The sequence below is a fragment of the Phocoena phocoena genome, chromosome 12, assembly GCF_963924675.1.
Source record: "Phocoena phocoena chromosome 12, mPhoPho1.1, whole genome shotgun sequence".
Lineage (NCBI taxonomy): Eukaryota > Metazoa > Chordata > Mammalia > Artiodactyla > Phocoenidae > Phocoena > Phocoena phocoena.
The window spans coordinates 75045456-75067568 of NC_089230.1; the positions used below are offsets into that span (position 1 = coordinate 75045456).

General features: G+C 38.2%; 1 pseudogene; it reads right to left on the bottom strand.

Annotated features, from left to right (window-relative positions):
* Positions 1 to 11435: 11435 nt before the first annotated feature.
* LOC136132048 (DNA endonuclease RBBP8-like) lies at positions 11436 to 14316 on the bottom strand (annotated as a pseudogene).
* Positions 14317 to 22113: the final 7797 nt, after the last annotated feature.

Genomic DNA, 22113 nt, shown 5'->3' on the forward strand with positions numbered 1-22113 from the left:
AATCACTATGTTGTACACCTGAAATCACTAGGATATTGTAAATCAACTATACCTCAACTGAAAAAAAAAAAAACTTAGGACCTGGAAGTTGTGATTTTCTAGTCATTCATTTTAAAACCTATACCAGCAGACATCATCTGGGAATATGTGACATTATGAGGGAATAAAAAATGTGATGATGATTTAGGACTCCTTTCCTTCCTTTCTTTCTTCCTGTCTTCCATTTCCTCCCAAAATTTGAAATATCTTCCTAATGCTACCCATTCTATATATAAAGTATATTATTGAAGCTAATATCAAGATAAATTAAGGTGAAAATATATAAACCATAAGTTTTAATATAGCCATGCATTCAAGCCATATAATTAAGTGAAAAGTGCATTTTGGAATGATTTTATTGTTACATTTTACTTTGCTTTTGTGTACCTGACATTCGCATATAACTCTTCTTATAAAAGGTAACTTGTTTTAAAGCTGGGCTTCCCTGGTGGCACAGTGGTTGAGAGTCTGCCTGCCGGTGCAGGGTACACGGGTTCGTGCCCCGGTCCGGGAAGATCCACATGCCGCGGAGCGCCTAGGTCCGTGAGCCATGGCCGCTGAGCCTGTGCGTCCGGAGCAAAAAAAAGGTAACTTGTTTTAAAACTAAAGCAAACAAAAACTGGACACTCTTCCTGTACAAATTCTTAGCAATAATTTTTAAAGTATTGTCATTAGAAACTATAGATCTTATACCTGGATTCTCTTCATTTAAAGTGTCTGTAAAAGTACTAGTAAGTTGTAAGAATGCCTTAACCCTATACCAAATAGTAGACATTTTGTAGTACTGAAAACGTTAGCATTAAACATATTTAGTGCTTAAAAGCAGGTATTATGTGAAACTAGAAAAAAAAAAACAGGATTTAAAAACCTTATGTGACCTTCTGCTCTAATTGAGCCAAAATACATAAATTAGCACACCATTGAACTTGTAGGAGGAAATGGCCTATTAGGTCACTTAGTATTTCCCTTACTAAATTTAAACAGTCCCCTACAGCATATTTTTTAACACTGTAAGTCTAGTTTTGAAAGTTTCACGTGATAATACTTTTCACCACATCCTTAAAAAGCTATTAATCTAGTTGAGCTTCATAGGAAGTCACTAATAATGTTGAACTAGAAGCTTTCCTTTCTTAACGTGATTCCACCAGCTTCCTTGCCAGGTATCCATCTCCAGAACTCTTCTACTTCCCTTCTTTTTTTTTTTTTTCTCTCTGAGTATTTGAGTTGTATGGAATCCACCTGAAGGAAAACTGCAAAAATGGCAGAACATTGTCAATAATGAACTTCCTCTTCTTGCTTCTTCCCCAAGTTTGGACAATGACGATGAAATGTTGCCCCTTGTACTTGACATTATCTTGCCCTTGTCAACTACAAATTGGCACTTGCCATTGGCACTTGCCATCTACCTCTACAGGGATTAAATCATGGGCTGCTGTATCTCTAATTTTCACCACCCCCTGAAAGGAGTTCAGGGTGGAGAGCAGAAATGAGGCACTCTGTGCTCTGAGAAAACTGGCAGAACAGGTCTTCAGAGAGTTAGGTATTTTCAGGAGCTGATTTTATGGGCCCAATTCTTGTATCTCCTCATATCTAGAAAAGCACTAAAACTCTTCATGGTGATGAATGCCCCTCGTGACTAGCAGAAACCTTCTGCAAAAAAATATGTGCTTGATTGCATGTACTCTCCCTTCACCAAAATCACATATATACTGACCTTCCCCTCTACCTCATTGGAACAGTTTCTCAGAGCTATGTGAAATGCTGCAGTCCTCCTTTTGCCCCAAATAAAACTTAACTCGCAACTCTCATGTTGCGCCGTTTTTAAGTCGATACCCTTTCCTTTCTTCTAAATGCAGTGTCCCCTGAAGAAAGGCTATGGGAGTTTAAAATTATATTTACCGTCCCTGAGAGATGGAATTTTTGTTGTTGTTTTTAGCCATATGCTTTCAGAAGCCTATGGGGAAAGCAGGGACTCTATTACTGCAGCTTGTTTACAATAGATACAAAATGCCAAACTGATAATTATCCGAAGTGAATTTAGTCTCTTAATGCCTTTAGAGAGCCGAGACATACTTTGGGGCTTATACCTTGTGAGTGATAAGTCATTAACTTTTATTCTAATTGACAACTGAGGTAGTCATTCTGAAAGACAATGGAAAGACGATTTTGGAAATTTGGGTCAACAATTGCATAAGTGATATTTAAAACACACTGATATATACGCATACATGTGTATATATGTGTGTATATATATAAAATATACATGCATACATATATGGGCCATTGTGTGCTAGGGCTGGCTTATACCTGCCCAGGGGTTCAGATTGTTGAATTCTCAGGAATTTTGTGAAGCAGGTAAACACGCCCATGATTAAATATTAAATTATATAAGCTAATAAATAAATTATATTAAAACAAAGGTAAGCAATGCTAAATATTCATAGTTCCCTAATTTTTTTTTACTACATTTTGGTATTGTCAGTGCTCTAGAGATTATTTATATTTACTGCCTCCATATGGTGGAAACCCTATAAACTAGTGAAAACCTGAGCATTTCTTCCCAACACTGTGTTCAGTGAATTCATGGTGCTCGCTTGAAATCAGCAAATGCTACAAAGCAGGGCCCTTCAGCCCACCAAAAGCTGGTTGTTATGCATTTACTATCACACTACTGTTAACAAAATTATAAAATAACTGTATTTTAAAAAACGCGAAACATATAAAGGACAGGGAAGACATTGAATATCTAGCCACAGTTTTATCAGTTGTATAATGTCATTTTTGTATGTTCATTTTGATACCACTATACATTTAGCTGAATTCCATTATTGATTTATTTTAATAATATTCTTCATACTATAATAATTGTGATAGGACATAAAATTTAAAAAATAAAATGAGAAAAATTAAAAGTATAATCAGGCTTCCCTGGTGGCGCAGTGGTTGAGAGTCCGCCTGCCGATGCAGGGGACACGGGTTCGTGCTCCGGTCTGGGAAGATCCCACATGCCGCGGAGCGGCTGGGCCCGTGAGCCATGGCCACTGGGCCTGCACGTCTGGAGCCTGTGCTCCGCAATGAGAGAGGCCACAACAGTGAGAGGCCTGCATACCGCAAAAAAAAAAAAAAAAATATATATATATATATATAATCAAAGTAAGGTTAATTATTAGAAGCAAAGTTATGGATGTCACTTTGTAACTTGAATAGGTTAATTCTTTAAGTACTGATCTGGTTCCAAATTTTCTAGAAGCAAAATAAAAATGGAACTCAATTAATTATATTGTGCTCTTTATCTGAAGAGGCATTTATTTTTATTGCCACTGAATACAGAGGTAACACATTATATGGGTCATTCTGAAATGGGTATTAAATAATATTTTTTTAATGTTGTAAGTCTCTAGGGGCATTAAGTTAAAATCTATAGGCTCCAAATATGTTTTTTGAATCAACAAATTCATGAGCAGTTAAATCAATTTTTTTCTGATTACCCTTTATGTAAACCCAAGGTGTAACTTTTTAACAAATTGAAGGAAATTCTCTCACGGGGTTAGAGCTTAGAAAACAGAGAGAAGTGTTGATTTTTCGGCAATATTTATAATCTTCTGTGTGCTACAGACTTAAATATTTTATGAAACAGATTTATTCCTGGCTTGAGAAACCTAAGACATAAAGCGAGAGATTTTTCACTATTCTCATTTTTACTATTCTCTTAAATGATAAAATTAAGTCCTAATCTCAATGACTTGCTCAAAGACACATAGCAAATAGGTGGTGATGTCTGAATTGCATCCATCCAGTCTGGCATTAAATGTCTGTTACATGTTATCAGGAGCTCAGTCTTAATCCAGAAGCCACATTATGTTTGCCAACTGGAAAGATATCCATGGGCTTAAGATACCAAGTACAAAAGAAGCCAAATTGACACTTTTTGACAGAAAACTTTGTGTACTAACTTATTTTTTCACAGATGGGTAAGCTGAACTTCCTATGCAAGGAGGTGGCCTACAGCTGTATTTTAGAAAAAGAAAAACAGACATTTCTCTATACAACGAGGCAAACTGTCCCAGAGGCCATGCAATAGAAAGCTCACAGACCAAGGTAAGATTCTTAAATTACACACACACACACACACACACACACACACACACACCCGTCAAGAACATAGATATTGTAAAATGTAGAAAAATATTGGGTCAATATTTGCAGTCTCACAGGTTTGTTGTTATGATGCCACAAAATTTTCTATTTGTGTCTCCAGAATAAACTCTTCTGTATGCCCTTATACACTCTCCATTTACTTTATGAAGGCAACGTAATTTTAATACCAAAACTGTATCTGGAGAATGTACAAAAATAAAACTACAAACCAACCTCACTATGAAAAAAGGCAGTTTTTAAAATAAAATACTGCCAAATAGCAATGTCATGAAATAATATTTTAAATAATGTTATTCTAGTAGTTCAAGGGTAGTTCATTATTAGAAATCTATCAGCATAATTTATTAAGTCAAAAAAAAGAAAACTATCCATAAACCACAACAAAAGATGTTGCAAAGGCCTTCAATAAATTCACTGAGAACTGTAACATTCTAGAGCATATGCAGAAGAAAACCACTTAAGTATGATAAAAATTTAGTGTGGCCCAAATCATATATGTGTTTAATTTATTCCCAAAGTTGATTTCATGTTCAGAAAAATAATATAAAAGAAGTCTGAAATACTTTCATGTTCAAGTGTCAAGAAAAATATCACAGGAAATTAAGATATAAGCACTTCACAAGATCCAGATTTGAAAATGAAATGTGAAATCTGGAAATATTACTGTAAATGTCTCTTTTTGGTGTGCATGGAGAAAATATTATTCTGGGAAACCATGAAAGCCAACTGACTTAAATTACAGAATATTTTATATCTGAAGTAGCAGTTCTGTGAACTTTTCCTTTGTATCTCAATTTTTGCTCAAGATAAATCTCAGCATAAGATTACTTTTGATACCTAAATATAAGATATGACACCATAAAACTCCTAGAAGAGAACACAGGCAAAACACTCTCTGACATAAATTGTAGCAATATTTTTTAGATCAGTCTCCCAAGGCAAAAGACATAAAAGCAAAAATAAACAAATGGGACTTAATCAAACTTAAAAGCTTTTGCACAGCAAAGGAAACCCTCAACAAAACAAAAAGACAACCTACGGAATGGGAGAGGATATTTGCAAACGAGGCAACCAACAAGGGATTATTATCCAAAATATACAAACAGCTCATACAACTCAATATCAAAAAAACAAACACCCCAATCAAAAATGGAAAGAAGACTTAAATAGACATTTCTCCAAAGAAGACATCCAGATGGCCAACAGGAACATGAAAAAATGCTCAACATCGCTGTTTATTAGAGAAGTGCAAATCAAAACCACAATGAGGTATCACTTCACTCTGGTCAGGATGGCTATAATCAAAATGTCTACAAATAATAAATGCTGGAGAGGGTGTGGAGAAAAGGAAACCCTCCTACACTGTTGGTGGGAATGTAAATTGGTGCAGCCACTATGGAAAACAGTATGGAGGTTCCTTAAAAAAATAAAAATAGAGCTACCATATAATCCAGCAATCCAGGGTATATATCCAGAAAAAAATGAAGACTCTAATTGAAAAAGATACATGCACCCTAATATCATAGCAACATTACTTACAATAGCCAAGACATGGAAACAACCCAAGTGCCCATCAACAGATGCTCGGCTTAAGAAGATGTGATATATATATATACACACACACACACACACACACACACACAATGGAGTATTACTCCCATAAAAAAGAATGAAGGGTTTCCATTTGCAGAAACATGGATGGACCTAGGGAATATTAATGCTCAATGAAATAAGTTAGACAGAAAAGACAAAAATCATATGATATCAATTATACGTGGCTAAAAAATAATACAAATGAATCTATATACAAAATAGAAACAGACTCACAGACATAGAAAACAAACTTATGGTTACCAAAGGGGAAAGGGAAGGCAGGGAGGGACAAATTAGTAGTATGGGGTTAAGAGATACACACTACTATACATAAAATAGATAAGCAACAAGTGTACGGCACAGGGAATTATACCCAATATCTTGTAATAACTTACAATGGAATATAATCTGCAAATCACTACGCTGTACACCTAAAACTAACACAATACTGTCAATCAACTATACTTCAATTAAAAAAATATTACTTTCGATTTTAATCAGGAATTCCAGCTACCCAACAGCTGCTGCATCCATATGTGCTATTTCTGTGTTTATGCTAAAGTCACCTACATCAGAACTCAGCACCTTTCAAGTTGCGCTAAGAATCCAGTCTCACACTATCAGTTCTAAGCAGTGTACAATTTACTGAAGATTTCACATGGGAGATGGGGGATGACCTTAATATTGTATATTCCTCAGCAAAGTATGTGATCAACCCCTGTCATTTCTCAGAAGTGTTCTTTTGGTGGTGTGGCACCAGCATAAAAGTCCTTTGATTTGCGTTTCCCTGGTGATTAGGAATGCTGAGCACCTTCTTAATGTGCCTGTTGGCCATCTGCACATCCTCTTTGGGTATCTTGATACTGGTAAATTTATGCTTTCTTCCTTTATCTTCATCAAATTAATTAATTTTTTGTACACTTGATATTCTGAATGATACTTTTTAAAGAATTAGTATTTTATTATCTTCTTATAAAGAGAAGCAAACATGTTACCTTGAACTTGTAGAGGATAGATCTTTCGTTTTTTTCTTAGTTTTAGGATGAATCCCTTAGTCCTGACACGTTTTGTTCCTACAATATAATCACGATGGAACTTAAATAGAAAGTCACGGTTTAAGGTCCTCTAACAATGCAGGACTCAACCCCAAACTCCAGTCTCTATTCTGCCTTTTCAGCCTTTTTTAAAAAAAAAATTTATTTTATATTGGAGCATAGTTGATTAACAATGTTGTGTAAGTTTCAGGTGTACAGCAAAGTGATTCAGTTATACGTATACATGTATCTGTTCTTTTTCAGATTCTTTTCCCATTTAGGTTATTACAGAGTATTGCTTTTCACTGGGTTCCTTGAAGTTCCCTCCATCCCCACAAACACACTTACAGTTCAGCCAAGGCTTTCATGGAAATTAAGATGCAGACGTCGAGGTCTCCTATTCTGTGGCTGTTTCCTGTTTTGCATATTCCACCTCTATTTCTGGTTTTACTGGAAGCTCTAAAATCCATTCTCGGACAGCTTAAGCCAGAAAACCGTGGCTCTCTTTTTGAGTTCTAGCCAAACTACGCTACATGGGCAATGGACTGTGCTCAGGAGTAAAGCTCTACAAATGTGAATTCACTCAGTACAGTTCTCTTCTTTCAGAAGTATAAATCTCTCAACTCTCTGCCTGCTATTGATAGTATTTTATCCTGACACTAATAGAAAATATTCAAGTAAATAAATATAGCATAAATATATTAAATTCAAATAAAATAAATACATTTTATCCATCAGCCTCGTTCATTTGAAAAATGAACCCTAGTTACAAAACATGTAACTAATTTTAGAAAAAAAATGGAAATTATAGTGCAAGATACTGAAAGGTTTTGTATCCCCTTTATCAGGGATTTTTGGGTGGAGATTTTTAAAAATATTGCTTTTATAAAAATTTATTATATAAATGTGACAACAGAATTCTAACGAATTCAAAAGATATAAAGTATTAGGAAGAATCAAACAGTTGTATAAATGAGTTTTGAACTTGTTTCCCTTTGAGTCAGACTGTTTATATATCTATATATATCTATATCTATCTATCTATATATATATATATATTTTTTTTTCGGTACGCGGGCCTCTCACTGCTGCGGCCTCTCCCGTTGCGGAGCACAGGCTCCGGACGCACAGGCTCAGCGGCCATGGCTCACGGGCCCAGCCGCTCCGCAGCATGTGGGATCTTCCCGGACCGGGGCATGAACTCGTGTCCCCTGCATCGGCAGGTGGACTCTCAACCACTGCGCCACCAGGGAAGCCCAGACTGTTAAATATTTAACCATGACCAACAAAATTATTTTTGTTGAAAAATTTTCAAACTCCTGAGGAAGCTTCAGCCAAAAATGCAGAACCTATTTGTCACATAACATTATCTTTAGTCTCACACTTATTTCTCCTATTTTGTAAATGCAGTTATTCTTTATGTCCTTCCACATAAGGTTATGATCTCATGTCTTTGATGATATTTGTGTTGTGCCTTTTCATTGTGTTACCAAGTCCAAGCTCATACTGCTCGCCCCACGACGGGCAAATGAATTGAGAGATGAGTTGCTGGGACAAGGAATATTGACTTTATTCAGAAAGTCAGCAGATGGAGAACATGGTGGCCTTGTGTCCCAAAGAACCATCTTGCCTGAGTCAGAATTCAGGCTTCTTTTATACTAAAACGAGAGGAAATAAAGTCAAGCATTTCCTGGTTCTAGTCAGCCTCTGGAGGGAATGTGTTAATTTCTTCCTCCCTGCAGTCATTCACAGGTGGGTCTGGTCAACATGTTTCCTGTGCTCTAAGCAAAGGTATTTTAACTTAACACTTATTACCTGGGAGGCAGGGTTCCCAGAGATGGACCATTATGTATAACGTAAGCTTATAGGCAACATCCCTTTAGTGATTAACTTGTAATAGAATACAAAGTTTCTTCCCTATTACAACTTCAAGCAACAGAAGAATCGTCATCAGAAACATGCACTGAAGGTAAACTCAACAAAATCATGTTCAGTTTTTCTACATGGTTGCATTTCTATAAGACTATTACCCAAACCTTTAATTCTAGTCGAAGTGAGACCAGAACCACAGAGCACCCTTCTAGCCCTACAGTCACACACTCTGTCCTCTCTCCTCTCTTTACATACTTGCACTAGAAATATTATTTCCCACTGACCCTGCTCATATTCTTCAACTAGGAGCTGTGAAGAAAACCCATTACTGATTTAAACACACTTACAGCAGAAATATTTATATGAGCAAATGAGTATTAGTACCGAGTCACTTATGAGACACAAAATGTGGAGAGAAGTGACATAGAACCTGGGAATAATGAGTGACCGCTTGGACCATAGCTAGGTCTTAAAGAACAAATACTGGGAGGAAGAAGAGCCTGGAATAAAGAAAATAATTAGATGGGGATATTCAGTTGAGCAAAGCAGAGAGGTATAAAAAGAATGTTATGTTGAGGGAAAATAAAATGAGTAGATCATCCTGGCTGATTCTACAATCAGAGGGTCCATTGAGAGAAAGGGAGATACTTCATGATAGAAAATATGCAATGGGGCTGGATTTATATTTTACAAACTTTTTATCCCCCAAAAAATCAGTTAATAAAGGCAAAGAGAAAATTCCTTTATCATATTATTTTAACAGTTTCTATTTCTGAAAACTGCAATATTTAGCAGTGATCCTGTTGGAAAATAAATTCAAATTGTACCTTCTGTGAGCAAACATCTTTTGATGACTAAGCTGAACTCTGACTTTGTGTGGGCTTCTTGTTGATTGCCATTTTTAACTGAGAGTCAGTTCAGAAACACGAGTTTTATTTTCACAGCACAGATTACACAGGATGCTTCACAAAATCAATCCAGTTGAACAGACTCTCTTAAAATGAATCATAGGAGTCAGCAAATGATGGGCAGACAGGCCTTTCCCAACAGTCAATATTTTTTCTGTATTTTGACAGAATGTATGGTGAATGGATGAAAGGATGGATGTCTCAGAGGAAATTTAAAGATAGCTCTTAAGACATAAGATGAATCCATTTATGGGGCCACAGTGTCAACAAAGTTGTAATTTGTTGTAACCTGAACTAAGACATACAATATCAAGGATGTATAGAAACGTTTAAATAATTTCAAAAAATAATTTTCTTTTATGTCAATTTACTGTAACTTGAATATTCTCATTAGAATATTCAGTGTTAACATAATAGATTTACTAAATTTAACGTTCATACCAAAAGAGAAGATAAAGTGTTCATATTAAAAAAAATTCAAGGGCTTCCCTGGTGGCGCAGTGGTTGAGAGTCCGCCTTCCGATACAGGGGACACAAGTTCGTGCCCCGGTCCGGGAAGATCCCACATGCCGCAGAGCGGCTGAGCCCGTGAGCTATGGCCGCTGAGCCTGTGCGTCCGGAGCCTGTGCTCCGCAACGGGAGAGGCCACAACAGTGAGAGGCCCGCGTACCGCAAAAAAATAATAAAAATAAATAAAAAGTTTAAAGTTCAGTTATTCAACCCCTTTAAACAAATACTTATTAAGCACCTGTGTCGTATAAACCACTGTTTTTTGTTGTTATTGTTCTATAGACAAAGATGGAAAACATACTGTTTGTGTTCTCAAGAAATTTACAATCTAATGATGGGGGTCGAATGCCCAGAATGCTGGAAGAGAGGCAGAAAGTGGTAAGTGCCCTAAGAGGGCAAACAAAACATTATGGAATCACAAACAGTAGTAAAAGTAGCAGTAGGGGAGGAATTGTGAAGAAAGAGCGGGGAAGAAGAATTTTTTTGTTCTGGGCCAGGCTCTGTGCTAAACATTATATGCACATTACTCCATTTAACCTTAATAATTTTATACCTTAAATACTACTGCTACATCAATTTTTTTTTTTAAATGAAGAACCTGAGGCCTAGTGAGATTAAGTAACAAACTCCTACAACTGGAAAGCTCACATACTCAGATTTTTCTGACTTTAAATGTCCTCTTAAACCTGCACTATACTGCCTCCTAGGGGAAAGTTGCACAGAGATGGTATAATTATAACTCCCTTACATGAGGTGAAGATGAGGATAAGGGTATTCTGGAAAGTCACAAATATGAAAGAAAAGAGAACAAGGTTTGTCCAGGAAATGCTAACAGTATAACAAACTCATAGTGTCAGGTGTATAATATTGGGTAAGATGTATAATGTATACGCTTTATATACAGTGTTAAGTAAGGACTAGACTGGCAGAGCCTTGGTTCCCAGGAAAGTAGCTTGGACTTGACCAAGGGTATTGAGACTCCCTTCATATGGAAATAACAGTATTTGAATTACCTTTCTTTTTCTTTTTTTATATTTTCAAAATTGTAATTAGATATTACCAAATAAAGAAATAAACAACTCTTAACTTGGAGTACAAAATGCAAGCACCTTATTATTTTAAAGGTGCAAAAGCAAGAAAATATGACATAAACATCCATTTTTAGTCATCTGTGTGATGGGTAAATGCCATTTAAAAATATTTTCAATAGAAAAATGAGTTATAAATCAGTTTTCAGAAGATCAAAAAAATCAATGTTTAATACCAACTTTAACTATAAATAAAAAGAATATTGTCATTTCTCCTGTTTTTGCTTCAACATTTATGTCTTCTGCTCTTTGCCTTTTGGAAAAAGTATTGCATTGCAAGACTGCCATCTTTTTGGACGAGGAGAAGGATCAAGATCTTTAATGTAACCTCTTCCCATACAAGTCTGAGTGGAAGGAAAACCAACTTCCCAGAAATTCTCTGGTGTGTTGGGTGGAATGTAGCGAAATCGGTGTCTTGAGCAGGAAGCCAACTTCTTTTCTCTTCTGCTGGAAAATCTGCGTAATAAATTTCACATTCCTTACATGTGTGTCCAAGCAATTTTTTTCTTTCTTCTTTTTTCCAAACCACCTCAATATGAGGAAAAGTTTGTAAGCTAGTCTCTCTTTCATCATCTTTAAAATATGGCTTCACAAACGCTTTCTGTTTGACTTTATCTTGTTTACCACCAGGAGAGTTTGGTTTTTTTGTAGCAGTTGACAACTCCTTCTCTTCATCTGCTACTTAGGGGAAGCTATCCACCAAACAGGATTCATATTCTTCATGTGTAGTCCTATCAAACATATCTTCCAAGCTATCTTTCATTTTTCTTTCTCCATTTGGACTTTTTTCTCCCTTCTGCTCTTGGGTCTTCATTTTTAAAAGCATAGTTTCACTAACCAACCTACAGTCCATGTCCACTGTCTTTCCTCCTGCTAATCTTGACTGACTGCCACCCTTTGTATCTACTACAGTAATATCCATTTTATACTGAGAAAGATTTGCTCCTGGATCTATACTCCACTGGATGTTTTCAAAGGATACATCTTGGTTGTTCTGTAGAGATTTTGTTTTAACAATTCTACATGGATTTAACTGAAGAACTGATGCTCCATGGACTGACCTGGTTTTTATTTTTATAGGCTCACGAAAACCAGCACCGTTCATGTCATCAAAAATATTCTCTGTCTCCAAACATTCACGTGGACGTAGAGGAATTTTAAAGATAGAATCTTCTTCCTTTATTTGTAACAGTGCTTTATTATCCGGAGATTTACTCAAGGACGGGAGGAGGGACTCCTGTAAACTGCTGGTCTCTTCTGGGGAATCTTTGGTTAATCCACAGCTCCCACTCAAGGCCTTACGGCTTGAGGAAGAGCCCTTTGCAACAGGCTTCAAAACCTCATAAAGGGTCACTTGCCTAAATCCAGTTTTAGAGTTGTCACTTCCTTGGCTTTTCTCTTGTCGCTTAACAGCTGAAAATCGATCAGACGGATCCAGAGGTCTATCCATCACATAGTCTCCATTCATGTAAGAATGACTATCCAGTGGAAAAGGAAAAGCATTTTCTTTAGCAAAGGAGGCTTGGGGGCAGCTTACTTCATCTTCACTTTCTTCCTTGATTTTCTTCCATTTGGTTCGGCCTCCCAGTGATTTCAGGGGTACCACATGTTTACCTTTATCAGTAACAGTATCTTTTTTTTTTTTTTTTTGCGGTACGCAGGCCTCTCACTGTTGTGGTCTCTCCTGTTGTGGAGCACAGGCTCCGGACGCGCAGGCTCAGCGGCCATGGCTCACGGGCTCAGCCACTCCGTGGCATGTGGGATCTTCCCGGACCGGGGCACGAACCCTCGTCCCCTGCATCGGCAGGCGGACTCTCAACCACTCACCACCAGGGGAGCCCAGTAACAGTATCTTTAATGTGACCAATACTATCCTGTTCACTTAGGGGTTCACTTGTATTTTTATTTATAAGCATCTGCTTATTAGAAGATGACTCGTTAGTGATCTTGTTCACTTCAGCCCCAAGATTATGATGTGTGAAAAGGGCACCATCTTCAGATTTTCATATAGGTTTCTCCGATCTAGAATTAGAAGTGTTGCTGAAAGACATTGTTTTCAGATGGTTTTTCTTACCAGTCTCTAAAAGAGAAGGGGACAAACTTGTATTCAAACCTAAACTATTTTTCACATTAGAGGTAGCTCCAAATACAGGAGATGATACCCAAGTAGTCAATTCTTCTTGAGGAGGAGTCTTTGAATTAGAATCTGAAAATCTTAAACTATCTTCACAATTTCTTCTAGATTCCTCAAAAGGTTTTCTGTGATCTCCTTCCACACAGTGGTAGAGCTCATCACCAAGTGGGCTCCTAGGACCTCGAAATTCAGATTCATCTTGAACACTAAGTCCAAGTGTTTCAGCAACAACTGTAGCTAAATTATCAGGAGGATAATTGCTTTTTCCATGTGTATTAGCCACTGGAGCTTGACTCTGATCGCAAGTGTCAGCCACTAGAATTTTACGGTCATTATGTTTATGTTGTGGATGAGGTGAAGACTTTGGTACTTTTCTCCATTCACGTGCACACCCAGAGTACTTCAGTTTAGTATGTGTTGGTTCTACGTGTCGGATGTGGAGGTTCTCCTTCCTTCACAGCCGGTTAGTGCCAGAAAATGAAACGGTTGTTGCTGGTGAATCTGGAATAACATCTTCCTCAGATTCAAGATCGGTTGCTTGTTGTGGTTGATCATTCTCAATTTTCTGCTGCAGCTGTTCAGAAAGCTTTTTACTTTCTTCCTGCATTCTTTTCATTCATAAGCTCTGTGATAAGCTTAAGATTCTGCTGCTGAATATTTTCAAACTCTTGCTGTTTCTTCCGCATATGTTCTTCAGTTACCACACAGTGATCATGTAAACCTGCTCTTAATCGGTCTTCTACAATTTTAATGGTTTCATGAAGGACTTTCCGTGGCTCTCTCAGCTGTTGATTTTTGGTGAAGAATTCTTCTAGTCTTAGTGCATCTCAAATCCATTCCTTTTTCAGTTTGGTTACTTTTACTTGTAGACCTTGTACTTCTTTATCGTGATACTCCTTTAGTGTTGTCCAAAGATCCTTAAAGTCATTAGATACATCTGCAGAACTAGGGCTTCCACAACTGCTTCCTGAGACGTTCATCTTGCTTAATATGCTCACACTTCTACTGCCTAATGTTTTCTGACCTTCGCTGTTTGTTACATTATACAGGTCTGAAGTTGTCTTTGGCCAGTTCAAATACGGCTTGCAAGATGGCTCGAGATTCTCGAAAGCCCCATCAGGAAAGCGAGCACGCTATGGGGCAGGGAGGAGACGGCCGTTCGCTTTTCTCCTCATTCCCTCACCAATCTGCCAAACCGCCTGCAGCCCAGCCGCCCCCTCAGGGCAGCCTGCGGTTACCAGAGCTGGGGGAGGGCCCGAGGGCCCTGAATTACCTTTCTGATGATTTTAAGTAAATTAGTATCTCCCGTTTTTCTAGATCTCATATCCACATTTCCTTATGGTAATTACAGCATGTCAGAATGTCTTAAAACAACCAGTCTTTTCAAATTTCCCAACAATGGACTTGATAAACAGAAAAAAATGAACCTAACAAAGAAATCACCATACTATTCAATTGAGTCCTCAGCCAGTGATTCATATGTGTAATCTGTCAAACATAGCTCACCCTATGTGAAAAAATCTTTCCTATAAGAAAATTTTTCTAAAAAAAACCTTCCACAGTAGCACAGTTCATCTTTTGTTTGTGCAAATGTATAAATGATCTGCTTTCCAGATGTGGGTGGTTGAACACATCAATCGTTAAGTAATTTGTTAGTTTCTCCATAGAAGTTCTATCAGCACCTGGTACTCTAACAAATGCTAGTATAGCAATAATGTAATGAGGTTGGTGATGCTCCAAGTTTGGTGTTTGCTTTTCTTTGAGGAATCATAATGGAGAAAAGGAATGTCACAGTTTTCTGGCTGATTAAGCACCAAACAGTCCTGCCCTTTGCCTGGGTTGTAGCATTTTCCAGCATCTTAACATGGCTTGGTGACACGTACTTGATAGGATTGTCTCTTTCCTATCAGTCTGCCTTTGAGAATCACTGAATCTGAATTATACGTGTGACTTCTGAACTCATCTCGGTCCAACTCCATCACGTTAGAGATGAGCAATCTGAGGTCCGGAAAGATGAAATGACTGACAGTAATCTTTCAGCTGATCAGTGCTCACGTAGGATGTGAACCTGGGCTCTCAGTCGCGCTGTTACACTTCTCTTTCCGTCCTTTTGCCCTTCTTGAAGCTCAGGTCATGGTCTCATGATCAAGTATAATACTTGATAACTAATGAAGGTTTGTTGTTGAATGTATGAATTAGGTACACCAAAAATAACTTATTTTGCCCTCAAATTTTTTTGAAAAATTTTAACTTTAAGTTAATTTGTAAGACATGTAAAATAAATATACATAACACCTTTTACCTAGGATCATCAATTCTTAATAATTTGTCACATTTTCTTTCTTTCCTTTTTCTTTCCTTCCCCCTTCTTTCCTTTCTTCCCTCCTTCCTTCCTTCCTTCCTTCCTTCTTTCCTCCCTCTCTCTTTCTGGACATATATATATATATATATATATATACACACCGTATATATGAGACATACATATATACACACAATGTGCATATATACACTTATGTGTATATACATATATATTCATAAGTGCATATATATATTTTCTCTGACATTGAGAAAAAGTTTCAGACATCATGAAAATTCACATCAAGTTCTTTATTGTGTATCTCCTCCACCCATTATCCAAAGTTACCATAATGCAATTATCACACTCATGAAAATTAAATTGATACACTACTATTGTCTAATTTATAGTCAGTATTCGAATATCCACTTTTATTCTAGTAATGTATCTTATAGCTATTTCTTTTTCCATCCAATTCCTGATCCAACCAAGGATCAAAATTGCTTTAGTTATCATTCTCTTTAGTACTTTTACACCTAGTAGAGTTCTGCATTTTTTTGAAAGTCCATGACATGGACATTTTTGAAGACTCTAGACCTATTTTTTTTTAACATCTTTATTGGAGTATAATTGCTTTACAATGGTGTGTTAGTTTCTGCTTTATAACAAAGTGAACCAGTTATACATATACATCTGTTCCCATATCACTTCCCTTTTGCGTCTCCCTCCCTCCCATCCTCCCTATCCCACACCTCTAGGTGGTCACAAACCACCTAGCTGATCTCCCTGTGCTATGCGGCTGCTTCCCACTAGTTATCTATTTTACGTTTGGTGGTATATATATATGTCCATGCCACTCTCTTACTTCATCCCAGTTTACCCTTCCCCCTCCCCGTATCCTCAAGCCGATGCTCTAGTAGGTCTGTGTCTTTATTCCCGTCTTACCCCTAGGTTCTTCATGACCTTTTTTTAAATGTTTTTTTCTTAGATTCCATATATATGTGTTATCATGCTGTATTTGTTTTTATATTTCTGACTTCACTGTATGACAGACTCTGGGTTGATCCACTTCACTACAAATAACTCAATTTCATTTCTTTTTATGGCTAAGTAATATTCCATTGTATATATGTGCCATATCTTCTTTATCCATTCATCCGTTGATGGACACTTAGGTTGCTTCCATGTCCTGGCTATTGTAAATAATGCTGAAATGAGCATTTTGGTACATGACTCTTTTTGAATGATGGTTTTCTCAGGGTATATGCCCAGTAGTGGGATTGCTCGGTTGTATGGTCATTCTATTTGTAGTTTTTTAAGGAACCTCCATACTGTTCTCCATAGTGGTTTTATCAATTTACATTCCCACCAACAGTGCAAGAGGGTTCCCTTTACTCCACACCCTCTCCAGCATTTATTGTTTCTAGATTTTTTGATGATGACCATTCTGACTGGTGTAAGATGATATCTCATTGTAGTTCTGATTTGCATTTCTCTAATGATTAAAGATGCTGAGCATTCTTTCATGTGTTTGTTGGCAGTCTGTATATCTTCTTTGGAGAAATGTGTATTTAGGTCTTCTGTCCATTTTTGGATTGGGTTGTTTGTTTTTTTTGTTATTGAGCTGCATGTGCTGCTTGTAAATTTTGGAGATTAATTCTTTGTCAGTTGATTCATTTGTAAATATTTTCTCCCATTCCAAAGGCTGTCTTTGTGTCTTGTTTATGGTTTCCTTTCCTGTGCAAACCTTTTAAGTTTCATTAGGTCCCATTTGTTTATTTTTGTTTTTATTTCCATTTCTCTAGGAGTTGGGTCAAAAAGGATGTTGCTGTGATTTATGTTATAAAGTGTTCTGCCTATGTTTTCCTCTAAGAGTTTGATAGTGTCTGGCCTTACATTTAGGTCTTTAATCCATTTTGAGTTTATTTTTGTGTATGGTGTTAGGGAGAGTTCTAATTTCATACTTTTACATGTACCTGTCCAGTTTTCCCAGCACCACTTACTGAACAGGCTGTCTTTTCTCCACTGTATATTCTTGCTTCCTTTATCAAAGATAAGGTGACCATATGTGTGTGGGTTTATCTCTGGGCTTTCTATCCTGGTCCATTGATCTATATTTCTCTTTTTGTGCCATTACCATACTGTCTTGATTACTCTAGCTTTGTAGTATAATCTGAAGTCAGGGAGCCTGATTCCTGCAGCTCCATTTTTCGTTCTCAAGATTGCTTTGGGTCTTTTGTGTTTCCATACAAATTGTGGAATTTTTTGTTCTAGTTCTGTGAAAAATGCCAGTGGTATTTTGATAGGGATTGCATTGAATCTGTAGATTGCTTTGGGTAGTAGAGTCATTTTCACAATGTTGATTCTTCCAATCCAAGAACATGGTTTATCTCTCCATCTATTTGTATCATCTTTAATTTCTTTCATCAGTATCTTATAATTTTCTGCATACAGGTCTTTTGTCTCCTTAGGTTGGTTTATTCCTAGATATTTTATTCTTTTTGTTACAATGGTAAATGGGAGTGTTTTCTTAATTTCACTTTCAGATTTTTCATCATTAGTGTATAAGAATGCCAGAGATTTCTGTGCATTGATATTGTATCCTGCTACTTTACCAAATTCATTGATTAGCTCTAGTAGTTTTCTGGTAGCAGAAAACTTTTATGGCTGTTAGCATTTGCCTTCTGTATTGAGGTGCTCCTATGTCGGGTGCATAAATATTTACAATTGTTATATCTTCTTCTTGGATCGATCCCTTGATCATTATGTAGTGTCCTTCTTTGTCTCTTGTAATAGTCTTAAGTATATTTTGTCTGATATAAGAACTGCTACTCCAGCTTTCTTCTGATTTCCATTTGCATGGAATATCTTTTTCCATCCCCTCACTTTCAGTCTGTATGTGTCCCTAGGTCTAAAGTGGGTCTCTTGTAGACAGCATATATATGGGTCTTGTTTTTGTATCCATTCAGCCAGTCTGTGTATTTTGGTGGGAGCATTTAATCCATTTACATTCAAGGTAATTATCGATATGTATGTTCCTATTCCCATTTTCTTAATTGTTTTGGGTTTGTTATTTTAGGTTTTTTCCTTCTCTTGTGTTTCTTGCCTAGAGAAGTTCCTTTAGCATTTGTTATAAAGCTGGTTTGGTGGTACTGAACTCTCTCAGCTTTTGCTTGTCTGTAAAGGTTTTAATTTCTCCATCAAATCTGAATGAGATCCTTGCTGGGTAGAGTAATCTTGGTTGTAGGTTTTTCTCCTTCATCAATTTAATATGTCCTGCCACTCCCTTCTGGCTTGCAGAGTTTCTGCTGAAAGGTCAGTTGTTAACCTTATGGGGATTCCCTTGTGTGTTATTTGTTGTTTTTCCCTTGCTGCTTTTAATATGTTTTCTTTGTACTTAATTTTTGATAGTTTGATTAGTATGTGTCTTGGCGTGTTTCTCCTTGGATTTATTCTGTATGGGACTCTCTGTGCTTCCTGGACTTGGTTAACTATTTCCTTTCCCATATTAGGGAAGTTTTCAACTATAATCTTTTCAAATATTTTCTCAGTCCCTTTCTTTTTCTCTTCTTCTTCTGGGACCCCTATGATTTGAATATTGGTGCATTTAATGTTGTCCCAGATGTCTCTGAGACTGTCCTCAGTTCTTTTCATTCTTTTTTCTTAATTCTGCTCTGCAGTAGCTGTTTCCACTCTTTTATCTTCCAGGTCACTTATCCGTTCTTCTGCCTCAGTTATTCTGCAATTGATCCCATCTAGAGTATTTTTAATTTCATTTATTGTGCTGTTCATTGTTGTTTGTTTAATCTTTAGTTCTTCTAGATCCTTGTTAAATGTTTCTTCCATTTTCTCTATTCTGTTTCCAATATTTTGGATCATCTTTACTACCATTATTCTGAATTCTTTTTCACGTAGACTGCTTATTTCCTCTTCATTTGTTAGGTCTGGTGGGTTTCTACCTTGCTCCTTCATCTGCTGTGTGTTTTTCTGCCTTTTCATTTTGCTTATCTTACTGTGTTTGGGGTCTCCTTTTCGCAGACTGCAGGTTCGTAGTTCCCGTTGTTTTTGGTGTCTGCCCCCAGTGGCTAAGGTTGGTTCAGTGGGTTGTGTAGGCTTCCTGGTGGAGGGGACTATTGCCTGTGTTCTGGTGGATGAGGCTGGATCTTGTATTTCTGGTGGGCAGGTCCACGTCTGGTGGTGTGTTTTGGGGTGTCTGTGGCCTTATTATGATTTTAGGCAGCCTCTCTGCTAATTGATGGGGCTCTGTTCCTGTCTTGCTAGTTGTTTGGCATAGGGTGTCCAGCACTGTAGCTTGCTGGTCGTTGAGTGAAGCTGGGTGTTGGTGTTGAGATGGAGATCTCTGGGAGATTTTCACCGTTTGATATTATGTGGAGCTGGGAGGTCTCTTGTGGACCAGTGTCCTGAAGTTGGCTCTCCCACCTCAGAGGCACAGCACTGACTCCTGGCTGGAGCACCAAGAGCCTGTCCTCCACACGGCTCAGAATAAAAGAGAGAAAAAAATAGAAAGAAAGAAAGAGGATAAAATAAAATAAAATAAAGATAAAATAAAATAAAGTTGTTAATATAAAAATTATCAAGGAAAAAATTTTAAAAAGTAAAAAAAAAAAAAACAAAAAACGGACAGACTGAACCCTAGGACAAATGGTGAAAGCAAAGCTATAGACAAATCTCACACAGAAGCATTTAGATACACATTCACAGAAAGAGGAAAAAATAATATATCTTTGCTCCCAAAGTCCACTCCTCAATTTGGGATGATTCATTGTCTATTCAGGTATTCCACAGATGCAGGTACATCAAGTTGATTGTGGAGCTTTAATCTGCTGCTCCTGAGGCTGCAGGGAGGGATTTCCCTTTCTCTTCTTTGTTCGCACAGCTGCCGGGGCTCAGCTTTGGATTTGGCCCCGCCTCTGCGTGTAGGTCGCCGGAGGGCGCCTGTTCTTTGCTCAGACAGGATGGGGTTAAAGGAGCCGCTGATTGGGGGCTGTGGCTCACTCAGGCTGGGGTTGGGGGGGGAGGCGGGGGGAGGGGCACGGCGTGAGGGGCGTGCCTGCGGCGGCAGAGGCCGGCATGACGTTGCAGCAGCCTGAGGCGCGCCGTGCCTTCTCCCGGGGAAGTTGTGCCTGGATCACGGGACCCGGGAGGGGCGGTGTGGAGAGTGACCTGTGCTCACACACAGGCTTCTTGCCCGCGCTTTTAGGCGCGGCTCGCGCCAGTCTCTGGAGCTCATTTAGGCGGTGCTCTGAATCCCCTCTCCTCACGCACCAGGAAACAAAAGAGGTAAGAAAAAGTCTCTTGTCTCTTCAGCAGCTCCAGACTTTTTCCTGGACTCCCTCCCAGGTAGCCGTGGCGCACTGGCCCCGTTCAGGCTGTGTTCACGCCGCCAACCCCGGTCCTCTCCCTGCGCTCCGACTGAAGCCCGAGCCTCAGCTCCCAGCCCCGCCCGCCCCGGCGGGTGAGCAGACAAGCCTCTCGGGCTGGTGAGTGCCGGTCGGCCCTGATCCTCTGTGCGGGAATCTCTCCGCTTTGCCTCCGCACCGCTGTTGCTGTGATCTCCTCTGCGGCTCCGAAGCTTTCCCCCTCCGCCACCCGCAGTCTCCACCCGCGAAGGGGCTTCCTAGTGTGTGGAAAAGTTTCCTCTTTCACATCTCCCTCCCACTGGTGCGGATCCCGTCCCTATTCTTTTGTCTCTGTTTTTTCTTTTGCCCTACCCTGGGATGTGGGGAGTTTCTTGCCTTTTGGAAGGTCTGAGGTCTTCTGCCAGTGATCAGTGGGTGTTCTATAGGAGCAGTTCCACGTGTAGATGTATTTCTGGTGTATCTGTGGGGAGGAAGGTAATCTCCGTGTCTTACTCTTCCGCCATCTTCTCAAATCTCCCTAGACCATTTTTTTTGTTGTCTGGATTTGTCTGATTTTTCCTTATGATTAGAATCAGGTTAAACCTTTTTGGCAAGAAACTGCCAAAGTGATATTACATCTTTCTTAGCACATTAATTCAAGTAACACACGATGTCAGCATAACCCATCATTGTTGATGTTAAATCAATCAACTAGTTAAGGTGATGTCTAGTTGATAAGAGCCTTTTAAGCAGTTAAATATTATCTGGATTCTAACTTTGTCATATAGTACCTACCAGATTGTCTATACATTTCAATTTTTATGTTCTGTAAATTTTCAAAATTAAAAATATTGGTTATATAGTAAAAAAATTTATTTTTAGCCTCAAGACTAATTTTTTATATTTTCATCTCCTTTCTTTATACCTATTTTTAATATATTCTGAAGTATGGAATTCATTATTTGTATGCTTCTGCTTTTTTTTTTTTTTTTTTGCGGTATGCGGGCCTCTCGCTGTTGTGGCCTCTCCCGTTGCGGAGCACAGGCTGTGGACGCGCAGGCTCAGCGGCCATGGCTCATGGGCCCAGCCGCTCCGCAGCATGTGGGATCTTCCCGGACGTG